Genomic DNA, 20317 nt, shown 5'->3' on the forward strand with positions numbered 1-20317 from the left:
CTCCCAGGCTGTCAGCAGGGCAACGGCTTAACTGCGCTCACCTGCCTTGCCTGTGGGCTGGCTGGGCAGGAAGTCCAGTGCTTAGACTCTGGGTCTCAGACTAGAATTGCGGGATTCAAATCCTGGCTCTCCCACCTACTAAGTTGTTATTTAACTTCTCTGCACCTCAGTTTTCTCATCTGTGAAAGAGAGCTAATCATCCCTACTTCAGAAAGCTATTGTGAGGGTTAAATGTCTCAATGCATGTAAGGAGTTTAGAAAATGCCTGCCTCGCTGTGAACGTTTACCAAATGCGACTTCTGGGCTATCACCTAGATTTGCCATGTGTTCTCTGCAGTCGTCGACCTTTGGCCCCTGCAGCAGGCAGCACACAACACTAGGCACTAAAGGGGAGACGTAGACATGGAGGCTGTGGTCCTCATTCTCTGCTCTTGGGTCCCCTGGGAGGACACCTGAAAGGACCCGCAGAGTCGATTTCTGCTGTGCTTCGTGGTCACCTTTGGGTGAATTCTTTGAATGTTTTTCCCATGTTTGGAGAAAATCCCAAATTAGAGGGCCATGCCTCCCCAGGGTACAAGCCAGGAATTCGGATCCCCCCCCACCCCTGCAGAGGAGAATACGCACATGACCCAGGCTCCCCCAGATCCGCTCACAGGAGACCTTGCGGAGGCAGGGCACTCCCAGCACCTCTCCTCCATACTTTCCTATGGACAGTGTTATAGAATGAACTGTGTCCACCCGACGACACAAAAGATATGTTGGAATCCTAACCCCCAGCACCTCAGAATGTGACCTGTTTTGGAGATAGGCTCTTTTCAGAGAAAATAAAGTTAATGAGGTCATTAGGGTGGGCTCTAATCCAATATGACCAGTGTCCTTATTTTAAAAGGGAGGAAATTTGGACACAGACACCCACAGGGAGTGTGTAGAGTGAACCTAGGAAGGCTCTTTCCCAAAGGAAGAAGGGGCAGCTGCCATGTGTTGCGAAGCTAAGCTGCCTGTCCAGGCCTCTCTCCATCTTCATGTTTCTGCCAGATCATAATGAGGACTGAAGTCACCCAAATGGGTCACCAGGAGGCCACAGGACCCCGCCCAGCAGCGTTCAGCCTGCAGGCCACACCTAGGCCGGTCTGGGAACGGGCGCTGTGTTAAGAAACCTGAGCCTCCCAGACTGCACACGGGGCTGGGTGTGCCCCTCACAGAGACCCCTTTGTGCCTGGGAGAGGGCTGGCCCCGTTTGTCCTGGCAGACATCCAGACACTGCCCACCTGCAGCCACCCTGCCCGGGGGCTCCCCACCTTTCCTCCCAGCTGTGCTTTCCTTCCTCCCAGGGTACAGCCAGTGTACTTGAGGGCAGGCCCTCAAGTACTTAAGAGGAGGCCTGGGTTCTGCCAGAAGCATTGCCCTGGGAGCTTCTGGCTAGAGGCCAAGGTGATTTCAGGGACTGCTGTCAAGGAGAGGAGAGGGCACTGGGGTGGCTGTCACCCTGGGGCAGGCTGACAGAGCAGGGGTTGCTGACAGACCCACCCTGGGTCACCAGGGACAAGAGATGGTTGGCCACCGGGACCAGGAGAGAGCTCTGAGGCTGGAAAGCCCTTCCTGATCAGCCCACCTGGGTGGGCACCAGATGCAGCATGATCTGGCTCGTTGCTGGGGATGTACCTTCACTGAAGGTCCACAATTTAATTGCAGCTGTTCGTGTTCCTTTAAAAAATTAAATTAAAAAACCCACGAGAAATCTCATGCTTGTCAGAGCCTTCCTCCCCCGCTGTCGGCTCCCATTATGAATCTATGGCATCTTCTGCTGGGAGCTAATTACATGTTGTGTGAAAGATACAGGGCTTCCTTTTGCAATTTTTCCCTCCTTGATGGGCCCTAACCCTTTCAGTTGCCTTCTTCTGCTTCCCCCCTGTGCTGCAGGACAGAGAGGCATCTGGGAGGAGCAGCAGGCCTGACCTTGGGCCCTGTGCCCACGGCTCTCAGAGCTAGGCTTTCAGCCGCTGACTGCCCAGGACCATCCTGAGCTGCTGAGCAGGAGACAGCTATCCAGGTCTTCTTCAGACCTCGGGGAGAGCCAGTGCCCGCCAGGTGCTAGGGATGATGACCAAGCAAAAATGGAAGGTGTTACTCAGGGGCCCAGCACACGGCGTTCTCCGGAGCCTACCCCCTTTTGCCCTCCTGCCCCCGAAACAAGGCTCAGGTGGAGCGCATCAGGGAGCCTGCCATGCAAAGGCCCCAGAGTGAACGGGAATGCGACCCCTTCCGGGAGGTGAGATGCACAGTTTCACTGTTGCCCTTCTGGTTCTGTTTTCTGGTTGCTCCCACACGTAGGCAGGTATTTCATGCTCAGGATAGCTCACCTCGGAGCCTATGACCAACTCCGGAAACAAGTATGGACTGATAGCTTGAATTGTTGCCTCTTTGCGGTGTTGAGTTTCACCTACTGATGAGGTGGCTAATTGCACAGCTGTTGGGCCCCCTCCGTGCATGCCATGACTCCCCTGGGTCTTGACAAGTCACAGCACCGCAGGGCAGGAAGGGCCTGCTCTGCCAACCCCTGCCCCGAGCCAGGACACACCTCAAAGTATAGACCTTTCTACCTGCATCTGCCCTCTGATACTGCTCCCCGGAGCCAGGCAATAAAGGAAACCTCAAAGACGTGAGTTAGGAGAAGTCACGTGTATAATTACCATTTTCAACTACCTGCACATGCAACCCCCCCTTGTTAATGGGCAAACCTTTCATTGGGGGCTGATGTCTCCCTGCAACTTTCTGAACCCCAGACTAGGGCAGAGTCTGAGAATGTGAACTCATTTTCATTAGTAGACATAAATGAAGAAATGCTGCTGCTGGATTCCAAAATAAAACACAATCACAAATGTTCTGTTCTTTTGAATCTTGTGTTCTGCAGCTTTCTGTCCTAGGTAGGAGAACCCAAATGGGCTTTATGAAGAGAATAACTTCCCTGTTTATTTGGTTTTACTCTTCAAAGCCCAGTGTAGGCGGACAGGGCACAGATGACTGGGGTGAGAAACCACCCTGGTGACTGATGAGTGGGTTACCCACAGCCTGTGAGGCAGGGGGAGTTCCGTCTCAAATGCGCAGAGCCTGTGAGAATGCAAATTCCTAGGCCCTCACCCAGGGACCCTGATTTAGTAGGTCTGGGGTGGGGCCTGGAATTCTGCATTTTAAAACAGGCATTATGGGTAATTCTGATGTAAGTAGCCACCCAAGAACCTGCTGAAAAACTCCAGGGGGGTGATGGCTGTGGCTTATAAGCACAGAAATCAGCTGGACACCCAGCAGCTGCTGCCCTCCTCCCAGCCAGAACGTCCTGGAAGGTATACTCCAGGAAACAATTTATGTATCTATTTTTAAAATATCATTAGTTTTTTTTCTCCTTGGCTATAAAGCCAATGCAGAGAACTTATGTAATGCCATAATTTTTTTAAATAACAAAATCACTCATCATTCCTCCATAAAAGGGTGGGGGACATGAACATTATGTTGGTTTTTTCCTTCCCTGTACATTTCTACAGAGTTGACAACATAATAAATATATCCTTTCAGTTCACTTTCCCTGTTTTTTTTTCTGGAAATGTCGTTTCTAAAGGCCACATAATGTCCCCTCACATAGATATGCCTTATTTTAATAACCATCCCTAGCTGTTGGACACCGACACTGTTCCCGGTGATTAGTTATTTACAAACAGTACCGAGATGGGTATTTCTGTGCGCAGTCTTACCCACATTTTGACGACTTCCTAGAGGTGGTCACTGGATTAAAGGGTACACATGTTGACGTGGCCAGGCGGCTCCGCTGGTCGGAGCCTTGTCCTGTACACCAAAAGGTTTCAGGCTCACTCCCCTGTCAGGCACATGTGGGAGGTAACTGATGGACATTCCTGTCTCACACCAATGTTTCTCTCTCCCTCTAACCAATACAAACACATCCTCAGGTGAGGATTTAAGAAAGAACATGAATGTTTTTGAGGGCCCTGATAGATGGACTGTCAACCTGACCCCTCAGGGCACACAGTAGGGCGCCCTGGGCTGACTGCCCCCTGGTGCTGCAGCCTGTCTACTCTCACCATGCATTATGGGTTGAACTGTTTCCCTAAAACAGATGTCATGAAGTCCTAATCACTAGTACCTGTGAATAAGACCTTATTTGGAAACAGGTTCTTCACAGGTGCACTCAAGTTAAGAAGAAGTGCTTAGGGTGGGCCCTTATCCACTGTGACTGGTGTCCTTAAACTCAGGAGAACATCACATGCGAACAGGGACACACAGAGAGTGCCATGTGCCAACAGGGGCAAAGGTTGGAAGGTCGTTGCTGTAAACCAAGGAACGCCAGCCAACTGAGGCTAGGACTCTAGGAAAAGAAAAGTAGGATTCTACCCAGTCTCGAGGTGAGTGTGGCCCTGCTGGTGCCTTGATTTCAGACCCTTAGCCTCCAGTACATAGAGCAAATAAATTTCTGTGTTTTCAGAAGGCCAGTTTGTGGTGTGCAGTCATGCAGCCCTAGGAAATCGATGGACCATATGTTCCCAAATTGGTGTCAGCGGGGCCAGAAAGCGCCGAGGTACAAAGGACAGTTCTTGCTCCCTCTCTGAAGGGAGCGCAGTGCAGTCGGTTAACGTGTTCTTCCTGCTCCCATTCACAGCAGCAAGAGTCCAGGGCCTGGCCTGCAGCTCCGGGTCCCATCGCCCATTACCGCAGGGCTTGGTTTAGTGTCTTCCCTCGGAGTCATGTGTCACATGGCAGAGGGGCACACAGAATCCAAACTTTGCATTTGTCTTCAAACTGCTGGATTTGACTCAATGGAGTGAGCACTTACTAGGCTCTTTCGACACCTCTTGCATTAAAGCCTCATTCAGGGGCTCGAACACACCTAGTGTCTAGGCAAAGGTCATCTTTGTCACTGATTAGGCCATAGACCCATCCATTATCAGGTTTCTCCCAGGCCCTGCCGGTTGGTAGATTTGCTGCTATTAAATTCTTTACTTCTAGAAATGTTGGTCTTTTCTCTGGCAGCTTCTGTAAGGATGACTTGCTTTCTCAGGTTGACCTTCCTGACCCTGGACTGAACCTGGATCTAAAGAACCCCAAGTAGAAAAAATTACATAAGTGGAAGTTGTTGTTACCCCATAGTTAGAAAGCCCAAAATACATTAAACTACTTTTTACTGTGTGCTCACCCGGAGTCACTCCCTTGGGTCCTCACAAGAGCTCCAAGAGGCAGGCATAGCGATCTCTTATCTCACAGGTAGAGAAACCAAGGCACAGACAGGTAAGCAGGTGGCCTCAGGCAGCAGAGCTCAGACATAGCGGATCCAGAGGTGGAGCCACAGTTTCCTAACACAGAGACCCAACGGCCAGCTCCAGTATGTGCTCAAGGATGGCTTGAGGAGGCTGGCCTTTCAGTAAAGGGGTAAGCACTGCCAAGGGGTGCGGCTGTGGGGGGGGGGGTGCGCCAAACCAGTGAGGCAGAGGTGCCCAGTCCAGTTCACTTCCATCGCCAACATTTTTTGGCGTCTGCAATAATTTTATTACATGACAGAATTTTACGATGACCCCTGAAAACAGTCCAATCCCTACTGACTCAACTCCTAACCTTAAGTCTCACTTTCAATACCTCTAATTCCAAAAAGCTGCAAGGAAAGTGAGCCTTCTAAATGCGTATGACGAGTCTTTTTTTTCCTACCTGAGGACATGCTTATTGATTTTAGGGCGAGGGGGAGAGAGAAATGTTAATTGGGGACTGAATCCACAACCTAGTCAGGCGTGCCCTGACTGGGAATCGAACCCGTGACCTTGAAGTTTACGGACAGTGTTCCAACCAACTGAGCCACGTTGGCCAGGGCCATATGAAGAACTTATAGTCACTGGTATGCTTTGAAGAAAGTTTTCTTAAGTCCCTAATTTACTTTCTTCATGTATGAATATTTACACCTGACATGTTATGTTAGCTTTAGCAAGGTCCCCTTGTGTTCCTGAGTGCGGATTTACATGTAACAGGTGAGTTGAAGTGTGGTACACTTATATTCCATCAACCCTCTGCTCAAGTTCCCATTGCTAAGGAAGGGAGTGAAGCCTCTTCCTGCTGAATGGCTGCCAGGAGTCAATCAGGTTGAGCTGGAGCCCCAAAGGCTGGGCTGAACTGTCAGCAAAGAGCAGGCCAGGTCCAAATGCAAGACGAGGCCCTCATGGAAGCAGACACAGCCAACAAGAAGTCCCAGCAGACATGAAGGAAGCGTATCAGGTCACACATAGAGCAGAAGAGGGCAGAGCTGACAGCTAATGCACTTCCCCAGGAGTTCCACCAAGAGGGAGCTGTGAAAATGAAACCCGGGGCCTCCCAGGGGGCCTCCCAGGGGGCCTCTGGGTAGAGCAGGAAGTTGAATACAGCAAAACTTCTCAGGCCCAAGCAAAGCATAGCAAGGGTTATGTGGAGGTGCTCAGGGCCAAGTGCAGTCTGGGATGGGAGAAAGCAGCTTCACAGAGAAGGTGGTAACTGACCTGGCCCCAGCCTGAAATATGAGAACTCAGAGTTCGAAACAGTGGAGGAGGCAACCCCCACCAAGAGAGTTCTCAGCCTGAAAAACAAACGTGGAAGTTGGGGGTTGTGGTGTCTGTGGCTTAAGGATCTGGCCATGGCCTCCTCCTGCACCTGGCCTTGGCTCCCAGGATAATCCTCACTGGTCCAGCCCACCAGCTTCCCAGAAGGGTGACCACACAGGGCCAGGGACCTGCCACAATAACTAACACTTTCCATACCGATCCCTGGCCACTATTTTTGCCCTTGGATGTCGCAGGGCTCTGTATCGTGTCCCATCTTAGCAAATTAGAACCTTTGGTTTCCTAACAGCTGTCATTTTTCACTCTTTTCTACCGAGGCCTGTACAGCAGGGCTTCCCAGAAGTCTGGTTCAATCTATTTTGAGCTGGATCAGATTGGCAGAAATGAGCCGCCCACCTCAACCTTGGGAAAAGGCTGCCCAAGAAGATGAGACCGGGAGCTCTGGCTCTGCATGTTTGCATGAGGGTCACATGGGACAAGCAGCAGCTCCCGCGGTCTCTGTGGAGGCTGTGCTGACCAGTAGCTCTGGACAGATCCGGGTGGGTTTGGTTCACCCAGTGATCGTGCTACTCCTGCAAGATGAGCCACGGACACCCCCTCCCTGGGCTGGCATCACTTGTTGAGCCGCGGCTTTGGAAAGAACAGTACGTCAGATCCCGGAAAGGGTCTGAGAATGCATTCCAGCTGGAAGCCCACCAAGGACCGTTGTGTCTTGCGTATCCTGGGGGGTCATGGGATGGTGGATGAGGAGGGGCACAGTGGGAGGGGAGGAAACCCAGGGCCGGGAGAGGCCGGCTCCTGTTCCGGCTGTTCCATCCTCCCGGGTCCTCTCCCTTCCTTCCTGTTGGACTAGGGCAGGGACCTGTTAGGGCCAAAGAAGCTTCCAGGTACCCCTTACGCCACCTCAGACGGGTGCTTTTTAAAAGTTGCCCTCCTGCAGCATCTCAGAACCACAGGATGCGGCCTCTCCACGTGGCTTCTGAGCACCGACTCAGTGGCTGGGCCAGAGGGCCCACAGATCTCGTTTTGTTACCCTAAGGAAGGAGCCCAGGCTCTGTCACAACACCTCTCATTCCTTCCATTTTCTTTTCCTCCGGGGCCCCCGCCCCAATTCTCACTTAGTAGGAAACTCACCTTTCCAAGGGCTCCTAGGTCCTTCACAAGTGTTGAAAATTCCCCCTCCCTCCTTTTAGGCTCACCTCCTTCCTAGCCGCTCCCCCCGCCCCCTTCGCTGGACTGTCACCTACTCTCGGTTTACTGAGGCTCTTTAACTCCTTTACCCCCGACAGACATACTCATTGAAAGACGGGAGTTTGGGGGAGAGGGGCTCCAGAGTTAGGGCAAGTCACTGCATTCCTTTAGGCCGCACCAGCCCCCAGGGTAGGCCTGCGCTGCTCCCATCAAAGCGACGTGGGCCGAATTACCCACACAAATGTTCGCTGGTGCCATGGGACCGAGGGCGGCCACCCCCGGCTCTTTTCCTCCCCCAGACACTTGGCCTGGGGCCTTTCCCAGCCAGGGCCTCCCCCTCCCCCAGCCCTCCCAAGTCCCTCCAGGGCGGTCCAGCCACCCACCCACTGCCGGCTTCAGCACGTGGCTCCCCCGCTGCAGGTTTCCTCCCCCTCAGCTGCTCCGCAGGGTGGTTTTCACCCTCTCTCTCCGCCCACACCTCCCCCCTCTCGTGACTTCTCGTAAAACCTCCACTCGTCCCTACCCACCCCCGCCCTCCGGAGGCCGCCTGCCCTGGGCCGGCCCCCCCCTGCACCACCCTCGGAGGCCCCGCTTTCTCCCCGCCCCTGGCAGCGGCTCGGCTTCGGAAACTGTTGACTCAGAGGGTGGCCCGGCGGCCAGCGTCTGATGTCAGCTTGGAGTCTGGCCCAGGGAGGGGGGGGGGGCGGCTGTAGAGGGAAGGTGCCCGGGGCACTGGGCCGGCAGGAGGACCCTGGAGCAGGGTGTGGGGCACCAGGCAGGGCCCGGGGGGCGCCGGGCCGGGGCCGGAGTCTGTGGCCGCCTGGGCGCCCGTGAGTCACGCTGCGTCACTGGAGCTGATGCCCGGGACCGCTGGGGGCTCCCGGCTTGCGCTGACTCAGTAGAAACTCTTGCCGTGCGTCCCGGGGCGGGGGTGGGGGTGGGGGTGTGCGGGTGGAGGCCGGGCAAGGCGACGGCCCCAGTCCTTGGAGGCGCTCCGGGCTGGACAACCCCAAGAAGGTGGATGCGGCAGCGACGCTGCGGGGAGGACTGGAAACTGCGGGGGTCACCTGCAGGTCTGGCGGGTGACAGGAGTCCTCTGCACCCCAGCCACCGGAGAACCGCGTCTGGGCCCGACTTCCCTTCCTCAAGTAGTGTGCTGCGAGACCTGAGGAGGGGGTACAGGGGGAGTGGGGTGCAGAAGGCTTTCTCTCCCTGTGCCTCACCCGCGGCTCTCGGGAGAAGGCCCTTCGGAAGCACCAACACAGCCTCGGTGGCTCCGACTTCGAGGAGTTTCCCCCCTCCTTTCAAGACTCTGAGGCTGTCTGGGAAGAGGCCACACCAGCGTCCAGAGCCTGGACGCTTTCATTCCCGACCTCACTCTACTGCCCCCCCCGCCCCCCCCCCTCCACGTTAGGGGAAGCGGCACTGGTGCTGTAGACACCACGTGCTAGGTCAAGGCCAGGTCCCAGCTCTTTCTTGTTGCTGCTGGCTAACCACAAAGTCCTGTGGCACTCCGGAAATGGGACAGAGGGTCCAGAGAACTATCAGGAAAGGGCACCAGCAGAGAGGATTTTTCTGTTACTGTCCACCCTGCCCTGGAACAGGGACAAATTCTGCAGCATTCGAGAAATGTGTGTGGCTCCTCTATGCATGGTGCTCCCATCCCCAGTGACAGATGCGGAAGGAAGGGTCACAGAGGGGTCTGATGGGTCCTCACCCTGCCTGCCTCTACAGCCTGGTCAGGGACACAATCCAGAGCACAACTTGAACAGTGACAAAATGGGAAGGGGACGAGGGGGATATAGGCAGACAAGCCCTGGCATTAGGGCAGGGACCTTGAAGAAGAATGACTTGAGCAGATGGGGAAAGGACAGACATTCCAACTGGAAAAAAAATGCCTGGAACAAAAACCTAGAGGCTGGAAAGAGCAGAGTGAGTTCCGGGAATGGCAAGCAATCCAGTTAGACTGGAGGGACGAAGGCTCACAGGAGTATTGGTGGCCTGGCCCTGCAACACACATGTGGATTCCAGAAGCAGGCACAGTGGCCCAAAGGGACCTGGAGCCATGGGGTTACACCCTCTGCCCCTGGGGCACTGAGTCATGCCAGTTCCCAGACAGATGAGGTCCTTCCAAGAATTCCCCAGTCCTGCTCAGTCACTGAGGCCAGAGCCTCTTTGCCTTGTGTGGTTTATATTAGTTGGTATCTAATGCAAACCCTCTTTGTTCAGATTTCAAATACTTTCATATTTTGTCCGTTGTCATTAAGTGTTTCTCCATCAGTGTTTCTTAAGCCCAACAGCACATGGGAATTACCTAGAGGTGCTTTCGAAAATAAAAATTTTGATGCATGGAAGTTTGACACCATTGGTGCAGGGTGGATGGAGCCCAGCCCTCAGCATTCTTTCAACGGGCACAGGGGTGAGAACCCCTGATTGCCAATGGTCACCACAGAGAGTGCCTGCATCAAGCCCACACTCAGAGCAGGGCCTCCTGGCCTTCCAACTGCCCCGAAGCGGCCTTGGCACACCTCCAGGAGCAGTTGGACTACGGGAGCCTGGACTTAAAATGTGTTTCCCAGGCATCCGTTCTGCAGCTGAGACCAGTTTCCAACAGGAAGGGAGGGTAAGGCTTCTGTTTGTTTCCCAAGAGCCAAATGGCCTTTCAAGCCAGTGATAACCACCATGAACTGCCCTGCAGGAGAACCAGGCATCAGCAGGAACTGCAGCCATTTCCGGAGGCCTCCACATACCTGGAAGGGGGCCTGGGTGGAGGTGACACCATCTCCCGCAACACTGGCCACCAGAAAGGAAAGAGGACAGATTGGGAGTCTGGGCTTCAGGTCCTCTGCTTTCTTATTGGCAAATGGAGGGGACAATTCCTGCCGCAGAGGTTCTTGCACGAGTCCTGAGAGAAATCACTCCAGCATGGAGGTGGTTTTCAGTGAGCTGTTCCTCCTGTTTTGCCAGTAACTCCTTTCACAGTTTGAAGGGAAATCTCCAAATGTAGATCTCACAACTCACAGCATTTGTCCACCCCCATCTCCCCAACCTACAGGCTTTGGGGAGGACTTTGAAGCCATATTTGAGGCCCCTTGTAAAGGTCAGGCTGAGGAACTTGGCAGTGGCCTCTCTGCTGCAAGGAGACTGCCATCAATGAACAAGGGGGTGACCAGCTGTCCTCTTCCAGGACTGAGCAGAAATACGGTCTTCAGCCTGGAGAGGATGTAGAACTACAAGAGGAATTTCCTGGCAACTGACAATGTTGCAGAAAAGACTCATGAGAGTCTGTGAAAGTTGGGGAGATTCATGCCCAACACCTGACCCTGACATCACCAAACAGTATTACTCCCATTTGACAGCAGAGGAAACTGAGGCTTAAAGACATTCAATAACTTGGTGAAGCCCCAAGTGGCAGAGCTGGGATTGGAATCTGACAGTGTAAAAATTAAAAGTAGTACGGCCTTTTGATGGCAAGATACTGGGATTTTTAGTTTTTCATCTCAAACACTGCAATCAGTCCTAGAAAAGCCACACCGAATCCTAGGGTTTGGACATTAAATCCAAAAGGAAACCAAGTCACTGAAATGTTTGTGTCCTTTTCTCCTTTTGAGTCCCCATCACAAAAAAGAAAACTATGGGTAACCAGGGTTCCTTGTAAGGTCTTTCCTGGCCAAAATGAGGGCGAGTAAGATGTCGGAGGTCTCATAAAACACGACGAGGTGCCACGAGATGGCCCTTTCTTGGATTTAGGGATGCACGATTTGGCGCTCCCCTGTGACCCCCCCAACACCTCGCGACACAAACTTCCTAGCGGGGAAGCCTGCGAGGCTATTCGTTTGGTGGGTATTCGTCTTCCTGTGTTACTGATTAGGAAACTGAGGCTAGACAGAGGTGCCACTGGGGTTAGACTGTGGCCGGACTGTGGCTCCATAAACTCCTTCCCCGCCCCAAACGAGGCGGGACCCCTACGGTGGACAGGCCTGGTAACGCCCTCCGGATCCAGGCTCTTCCCCTGGCGCGGCGACCCTGAGGAGCAGGAGGGACGGGGTTGCCGCGCACGCACACGCCGAGGCCAAGGGCCACGGCCTAGAGCGGGAGGGGGGACGCCACTTCCCTCCCCAGCCTCCGCGGAGCCCCGCGCGGGCGAGGAGGAGGGGGCCGCCGCCCCTCCCCCACCCTCTCCGCGGCGGCCTCCAGGTGCCCAGAAACGCCGCCTCCCCCTCCCGCGCCTGTTCCCGGCGCTGCCGGCGTCTCGGCGGTCACGTCAACCCATCCGGCTCCAAAGTACGAGTCAGCCGCGGCCCTGCCAACCCCGCGAAAGGCGGGGGCAGGGGGAGGGCGGCGCCGGGGGCGAGAGGGGCAGGAAAGGAGGCGGCCACCTCCTCCCTCCAGCGCGGCGCGGGCGGGTGGGAGAGGGACCCGGCCCTGCCTGCCGCGCCCGTGTCGACCCGGCCCACTGGGCGAGGCGCGTGAGAGGCCGTGCCAGCTCGGCCACCGCCCCTGCCGGGCGCTCCGCGGGCGGGGGTGGCGGTGGGAGGCAGGGCGAGGGGAGGCCCGGCAGGGGAAGCCGCAAAGCCGCGCCTCCCCAGCGGCGCGCGGACCGTGTTGCTGGGGAGAAAAGCGCCGCCGCGGCCCCGCCCCAGCCCCTCGGGCGCAGCGCCCTCTGCTGGTGCTACCTCGGCACTACACAGAGACGTCCACGGGCACCTACAGTTTAGACACACGTGCGCCGGCAGTGGGCCCCTGAGGTCTGGCCCTGAGAAATTACTAAAAATTATCATTCTTTCTCTTTCCCGCTCTCTCCCCCTGACCTGTCCTTTCGCCCTCCTCCCTTTTAAGATTAATTTAAAAATGATCTCTGAGCTTTGCAGGAAATGGAAAAGAAAAAAAGAACAAAATCGCTTGTAATGCTGTATTATAAAGAAAGTCTTAGAATTAATTTTTTTTTAACTCCAGAGAGAGAAACATCAGTCTGTCGTCTCCCAGAGGGGTTCGGGTCCCATCCTGCAACCTGGGCAAGTGCCGTGATGCAGAATTGAATGTAGACCTTTTGTTGTACAGGATGATGCTCTAAACCCACTGAGCCGCGCCACGCAGGGCAGTGCTTAGAATTTTTTGTCTGCCTATTCAGTGTTACGTATCTGCACGCTTATTGCATGAACATTCTTTATGGAATCAAAAACACAATATTGTCACTGCTATGAATGAAGAGGCCTTTCTTTTTTTATGGCTTTACTCTCAGGGTCTAGAACGCTGTCTGGCGATGCTCCAGGCGCTCAAAACCATTCCCTGCCAGGATTATCGCTTTTAGAGGGCTTAAATTGTCTTTTATGCTCCCCTGGCCCCATGTGTAAGAGGTTGGTGGTAAAGTGGACCAAGAGCCCCTTTAGCTAGAATCTGAAGGCCAGATGTGTTGGGAGTTGAAAATTACTCAGTACACATACAAGGTAACCCCCCATTGGGGTGCGGATGACACCCTGTAATCAATCACACCACGTTCCTGCTGCAAAATGTATGCCTGGTCACAGTAGAATAAACAGACTCTATGAACAGTTTCCTGTCAGCTGGGTCAGGTTTGGAGGCCAAATGAGCTTTCACCAAACGGAACAGAAAACTTTGGGTCTTCCAGGGCATTTTGGATTTGGAATTGGAAGAGAGGATGGACCAGTACTAACCTCTGGGATGTCGGAGGGTCTGATGAGGTGAGCGAGCCTCTGCCATGAGCCACGGTTTCCCATTTCTCAGTCTTTACAACACTTGGGGTGCATGGTAACTCTAGGTAACTGCTGAGGTGCCTGTTGATTGGATGTGAATGCATGTGGGGCAAGGGTGTGAAGGGGTGGGATTTGGTTGGGTTAGACCTTTGGTTGTGGTCACGCCTCTTTCCCTGCTCTCAGCTACAAACCATACACATCAGCACTTTCATGGCTAAGCCTTCCTCTTCCTGGGTTCATTCCAGGCCCGTGCTTGTCCCCAGGAACCCCACCTGGGTATTTTGGAATAAAGTTGCTGAACTCCCCCCAAAGACACCCAGAGCACTGCTGAGATCCGAAGGGCACCACTGTCACTTCTCAAGCAGGGTATGGGAACCAAGACATTATTTATTTCACTAGCAGTTGTTAGTTGTGCTGTTACCATGTGCAGAGAGCCGTGTGCAGGCGCTCCAAGCTCCAGACTGAATATCCAGCCCCCTGCTGTTGTCCCCACTTGATTCCCATCCCAAATCTACCTCAAGTACAACATGTGCAAGACCACACACAAAAACCTCCCCTCAAACCTGGTCCTCTTCCACTGTGACCCATGTCAGTCACTGAGCCTGTCATCCAAGCAGTCACTTGAACTAGAAGCTCAGAGGCAGCTGCCACCTGCTTCTCCATCCTTATTTAATTCACGTCAGTCAAGTCTTGCCCGTTTACCTCCGAAACAGCCCTCCAGCCATCCCTGCTCCCTGCCCCCCACGCCCAATCCAGTTCCAATGTAAGAGCCTAACCAGCTTCCACTTCCAACTCTCACTCTACTCAGGTCCTTTCTCCACAATGAGGCCTGAGGAATCCCTTTGAAACACAAGGTCGGTTATGTCCTACAGTCCCCAGGGGCCACCAGGAGCAGCTGAGGCCAGGTCTATGGGCTCACCTAGGGTTCTGCAGCACAGGACCTGAAAAGTTGTGTGAAACACAACTTGAAACACACCCCATCCCAACTATAATAAAAATGTAATGCCCCCCTCCTCTCTCCTGAGATAGAAATAGAAATCCATATAAAAGGACTGCTGAGCCCTGCCTGGCCTGGCCAGGTCCTGCCCAGTGCTTGTGTTATGAGTCTCTAAGATCCAGGAGTATGGGCTTGCTTTCTCTGACCTTTGAATTTCCATCCCAGGGTCTTTGTCCTGTTGTGACCCTTACATGGACCATTCTCCCTCCACCTCTTCATCTAATATACTCCCCCTTTCCATTCACATCTCAGTACAGCTACCATTTTACCAGGAAATCTTCCTGATTGAACTAAATAACCACCCCACGCTCTTCACCACAGGCTGCTCCTTCACAGCTGCGACATGCAGCCTTACGTGTATTTGTTGATTTGATCCATGCCTGTCTCCCTCGGGACACTGTCACGTCTCATTTTCCCATCATGGTGTGCCCTGCCTTGTTTGCTTGCCCCTGGAGTAATGTGTTCTGTTCAGCCCTCTTGGCACAAGCCCAGGAGGAGAACCAGAAGCATAGAAAAGAGATGTTGGCAAGTTGGTTCATCCATCCTACAAAGAGCATCTGTTAAGCGCAAGGCTCTGGGAATGTGAAGAAGATGCAGCACGTGTCTTCAGGAGCTACCAAAAGACAGCAGACTGAGAAACCTGTTGACTGCCTTCACAAAAACAGACCCATTGACCTAGCAGAGAAACAGCCACACAGGGAACTTTCCCCACAGATAAAATGTCCCTTCTTTGAGCCTGAACCAATCAGCAAAGGTCCCCTTTCTCCCAACCAACCAGTCCAAGTTCTTCCCAGCTTTGCTAGCTGCCTCCATCCCCCCCCAAAAAAGGCCCGCCCAAACCCTTTCAGATACAGAGGCTCCAAAGGCTTCCCCAGTGTGTGTGTGTTCCTTGCGTGCATCAAGCTAAGTAAACTTGGCTTGGTGTGACCATAGACATGTCCATGGTGGGCCTGGCATTCCAACTTGGAGTTCAAAACCACCTGGAAAAAGCAACGTCCCTTGAGCAGCCAGGTCTTCTGGCCTTTAGTTCCACTTTCTCACACCCAGGAATACTGGTTCACGTTGGGCTCAGGGTTCCCAAAGTTGTCATGATAACTGAAACCCTGTACTTTGGGATTTGCAGTGGCAAAGGCTCTTGCATGCTAGGAGTGGGTGAAGGCTGGGGTGAGGGAGTGAGGCAGGAATCCCGTTCCTCCTGGCTCCACCCCACCTCAAAACCCACTGTAGAAATGCAAAGGACAGAGATGCAGGGTCACTTGTGACCTTCAGAAACATGATCGAATATGTGAACTTAATTCCTGAAATCAGCTGAGTACACTGAGAAACAGTTGTTCGCTTCAACTTCCAGGAGCAGTCTGAGCAAAGGTAATCCACAAGCGCCATCTAGTGGGAACACAGGCCACTGCCGCCCAATCTCAGAGAGCTCTCTTGGAGCTGCAGCCTGGGAAGCCTGACATATCTGAGCTCTTGCCACGGCCAGGGAAGCCAGCAGCCTCGGGGGAGGGGAGGCCTGACAGAGAAACAGCCCCTGAGTCTAATAGCCCCTGGCAGGGTGAGGTAGTCTCTGCACCGACAAAGAAAGCCTCACTCATTGGAATGCTTTGAGTTTGGTTAACATTTTTTAAAAAATTCAATTAAATGTATTTTCCTTTAACACTGGCTGCCAGAAACCTCAGAGCCAAAATGGGGTCAGCCTTTAGCAGGAACTTATAATGATCAGTTTTGTACTAACCTTGCCTCCTTTTTGTCTAATTTTCAGAGTTTTCTCCCACTTTACTGACATTTTTCTGACCTAGTTTCTTACATGAAAGATATTTCAAAAAAATTTTGGAAGTGGAGTCATCAGTAATTCTGTACAGAGTCTCCAGTACCTTCCACAATGTCTCATCCAGGAACCATCCAGTGCAAAAGGGTTCAGAGCCCTGGACCCGTGAAGCTGAGCTTCAGTGAATGGGAACCCGAGAGATAAAGTGGCTGATGTGTATTGAACCTTGGCGAGATGCTGGGCACTTTTCTAAGCACTTTAAATGTGAAAACTCATTGAATTCTTGCAGTCTTATTGTTATAGGTGAAGAAATGAAACTCAGTTTGGGGAGCAGCATGTTACTCAGCAATGGATAATACACAGTCTCAGAGAGGTTAACAACTCATCCAAGGCCACACAGCCAGTAAGTGGTAGAGTGGAGTTAGGGTGCCCCAAGTCCATGCCCTTAACCACTGGGCTCTAGTGCTGTTTCATGAGCTCTGAGTCAGGCATCAGTCGAGGCCAGAGCAGGAGAAAGAGGGGCTCCGTTTCAGGTTCACAGACTAGAAAAGGAACTCGCCAGCAGAGAGAGCCGGGCAGGACTGTGTGGCACAGAACCACCTGTGGTTCAGTAACCACCAGACATCTCAGCCCCCAGAAGGCTGCAGTGCCCCGGTTAGTGAAGGTTCCAGGAGGGTGGTGGCCAGCAGAAGCAGTGGCTCCAGCGCAGCAGCAGCAACCTTCAGGACAGCTTGCTGGTCAGTGTTCCTGGACAACGTAACACTGACATTGGTAGGATTTTTAGTGGCAACGAGCTGCCAGCAGAAGCTTCCCCCAAGTTCTCTTCAGATTTGGGACGTAGATGCCATCACTCCTCCCTCTGCGGATGTGCTATTCCATTTGGTAGTCGAGGCTGGTGCCACTTAAGTGGGTTCCTGCTGCGAGGAATGTGAGGACATCCTCTTCCTCCATTTTTGCAGATTTCTGGTGGTTACTGATCCCAGCACTGACCACCGGCCTCTTACAGAGGCATCTTATGTTAACCTGGCTACCATCGCTCTGTGTGACACAGACCCTCCTCCGTGCTACATGGACATTGCTATCCCTGGGGACAAGCAAGCTTACCTAGTGGTCTCATGCAATGGGTGCTGGCCCAGGAAGCGCTGTGTGCGCGTTACACCATCTCCCATGAGCACCCATGGGAGGTCACGCCTGTACTTCCACAGAGATCCTGAGGAGGAAGGAGGCATCTCAGGGTGAATGGATGGCTTCAGCTCCCGAGGTCACTGCTCTCACCCTGGGGTTGCAGACGGATCTGCAAGTACAGGTGCCTTTGGGGCCTGTTCGGCAGTTTCTATGGAAGCCTGGGGTGCTCAGCTGCCACTGAAGTGCAACCCCCACTGTGCAGGGCACTGAATGGAACCGCCAGGAGGTTATAAGATATTCTCTACATTGTGAAAATTTCCCACTAAGTTCCATGGGAACCAATAGCAACACGGTATGGACCCATCTGGGTAGCATGAAAAAGGTTCTGGTCTTAAGTGGACATTAAACATGATACAGCCTTTTTCTTTTAATGACTGGCTACAGAGGTGCTCCACCCAGGTCCTCTGCAGGGCTGATGTTCTCCCCAGCTGCCAGGAATATCAGCTGCTCACAACTTTGTCCACCACTGAGAATTGCCCTCTGCCACAAGGAACTGTTTGTCCCAGGTTAAGCCTCTGTACAAGATACAGCCTGTAGCTAATGACTGGCTGATGCTGGGATCCAAAGTCCCTTCCCCACTTCTCATTTTGGTTCAATTCTGAAAGGCCAGGGCAGCTCCAGAACACCCTGTAACATCAAGTAAGGCCTCCACTGGAACTATATTGTGGATCAGCTTCTCCCTTGGCCTGCTCCTGCCTCCCATCTCCCAAGAGCACTTTCAATCAATTTGCATACAGCTGTCTTCATCTGTGTCCAGGAAACCCAGCTAGAGACACAGATTTATCAAGTCTTAGGTTCAAATCCCTGCTCTCACACATTCTACCTGTAAAAATTCGGGGCACATTTCTTCAAATGTAAAACAAGAAAATTAGATGAGAACATCTCTAGGACACCTACAGCTCCTTATTTCTGACCAGCCTCATGAGGCTGTTGAGATGTTGGTCCACGTCTAAGTAGCTGAAGGCAAGGCATTCAGTTCCAATGTCTACATTTTTTTTGCTTCTTTGCTCTGTTGCCATCAAATTGCTGACATTCAAGACTGGGGTTACTGACAGTGATGGCTTGAGTATAATCCTCTATTGATGTCTTCAACTTTACTCCCAGCAGAGTGAAAATGTTACACTATGCCTATACATTTGACATGGGTAAAACTGTGCTCTTTGGTTCCCTCGATACTGTAATGTTGCACCGACAAAGCTCGAGTGTTTTGCTCAGAAGGCCACTGTGCAATGGGCATTTCACCCGTGTGACTTTCAGGAAAGCAGATCCCAAGTCAGCAAAACTTACTGTATTTAAAGGAAAGGGGGGCAGTAGCGTCACGCCACTTGAGAAGTAAAATTTTCTTTCTGAACGTGGATTTCTCGTATGTTCAGCTCTACGTGTTCATGCCCTTCCCTGACCTTTCCGTCTAAAATAGTCTAAACAATGAAAATAAATAAATACATTAAAAATACTCTAAACCCAGTTCTAACCAGGGAAACATGACGGTGTATTAGCTAAGCCCATTTTTCAGGAACATTTCTAAATGATGCTTTTATTTTGGGAACCACTCAATTTCTTTCCTCTCCCACAAGTTTTGTGTTACTTACATTCTTGTAGAATAAGAAAAGGAGGACACCTAACTTTGAAAATGCTTTGTTTCTGCTGAGAACTTAACAGTAAGGGAGACTATCCTAGAGGTAGGTTTAAGTCACTGACAGGAAGTAACTAATGCTGTGGGGGACTTAGCCCTGAAACTTAAGTGCCTTACCACTAGTCTGCTGCAACAAAAGCTCAGTGTGTGCGCTGCTAAGTACTGCGTTAAGTTACAACTTACAAGCGTGCCACTTATCAAGCTTAAAAAGAAGTGTTACATAAATGCAGAAATTAAAGCTCTACACCACAGTGTGTCACTATGGTAAAGGATTGTTGGTATAACTGTACCGGTAATTCATGAGATTCAAGTAAAATATTAGGATGTTGTCATATACTACTTGTGCAAACTTGAAACTTTTTATACTCCAGATACCAAAATATCTTTAAAATTCCTCTCAAATTAGGTTCCATGAGGCAGATGGAGATAGTTTAGTCCCCCAAATCTGAAAGGTTTTTAAATTTCACGCCACGGTTTATGCATGTGGTTGGTTACGTATCAAACGGCACAGTAACAACAGTAAACGTGCGTCTATTCTTATAAGGGCAAAACACCATGGTAGATCAGGAGAGATGAGAAAATGGAAGCTGTAAACTGGAAATTACTCGACAGCTGGAGGAAACAGAGTTCCAAGAAGGCAGTGGGGAAAATTAAAAAAGCTCAAATTCTAAAAGGCGCAGGGATCAGAGCCCTGACCTCAGGCAAAGGCAGTTAACGTGCAGACATTCAAATCCTGGATCCTCATTCCTATGCTGCACAGCTGGGTAAGAGCCCTCTCTTCGCAAGATTGGGCAGTCATCGTCTAGAGAGGCTCAACAGGCCTCTGGATGGTGGCCTCTAGGCACCGCCAGGGGCAGGGCTGTCCCACTCTACACTGTATACAGCCCACGTGAGCCTGACCTCATTTGACTTCTGAACACTGGCAGATAGCCCATCACCCTGCAAGCAAGACAATATGAAGCTAATGCATTGAGTCTTGGCAGACTTCAAAACAGTTAAGAGGCTCCCCAAAGAATGCACCAGGACAGAGCACACTTTCAGCTGACAAACTGTCATCACAGCTTTATTACTGATTAGCTCTTCGGTCCTCAGCTCAGACACAAGGGTTACCAGACACATGAGGAATACCTCTGAATCATAAATGATACAGAGCAATAAAACAAAAACCCCAGGAAATATCAATTTGGAGAAAACACTATATAGACCGTGGTGGGGGGGGGGTGAGGAGAGGGAATATCTAAAACATGAGTA

At 52.1% G+C, this 20317-nt stretch overlaps 1 long non-coding RNA gene across 1 annotated transcript; it reads right to left on the minus strand.

The window, feature by feature from the left end:
• Positions 1-2664: 2664 nt before the first annotated feature.
• Positions 2665-9140, minus strand: LOC118988575 (uncharacterized). The gene is made up of 2 exons (XR_005066811.1): positions 8996-9140; positions 2665-5098 (listed from the first exon to the last, which is right to left on the minus strand). It is a non-coding gene; the product is annotated as an uncharacterized LOC118988575 (long non-coding RNA).
• Positions 9141-20317: the final 11177 nt, after the last annotated feature.

The sequence above is a fragment of the Sturnira hondurensis genome, unplaced genomic scaffold (assembly GCF_014824575.4).
Source record: "Sturnira hondurensis isolate 20B ecotype Veracruz unplaced genomic scaffold, ASM1482457v3 Scaffold0006413, whole genome shotgun sequence".
NCBI lineage: Eukaryota > Metazoa > Chordata > Mammalia > Chiroptera > Phyllostomidae > Sturnira > Sturnira hondurensis.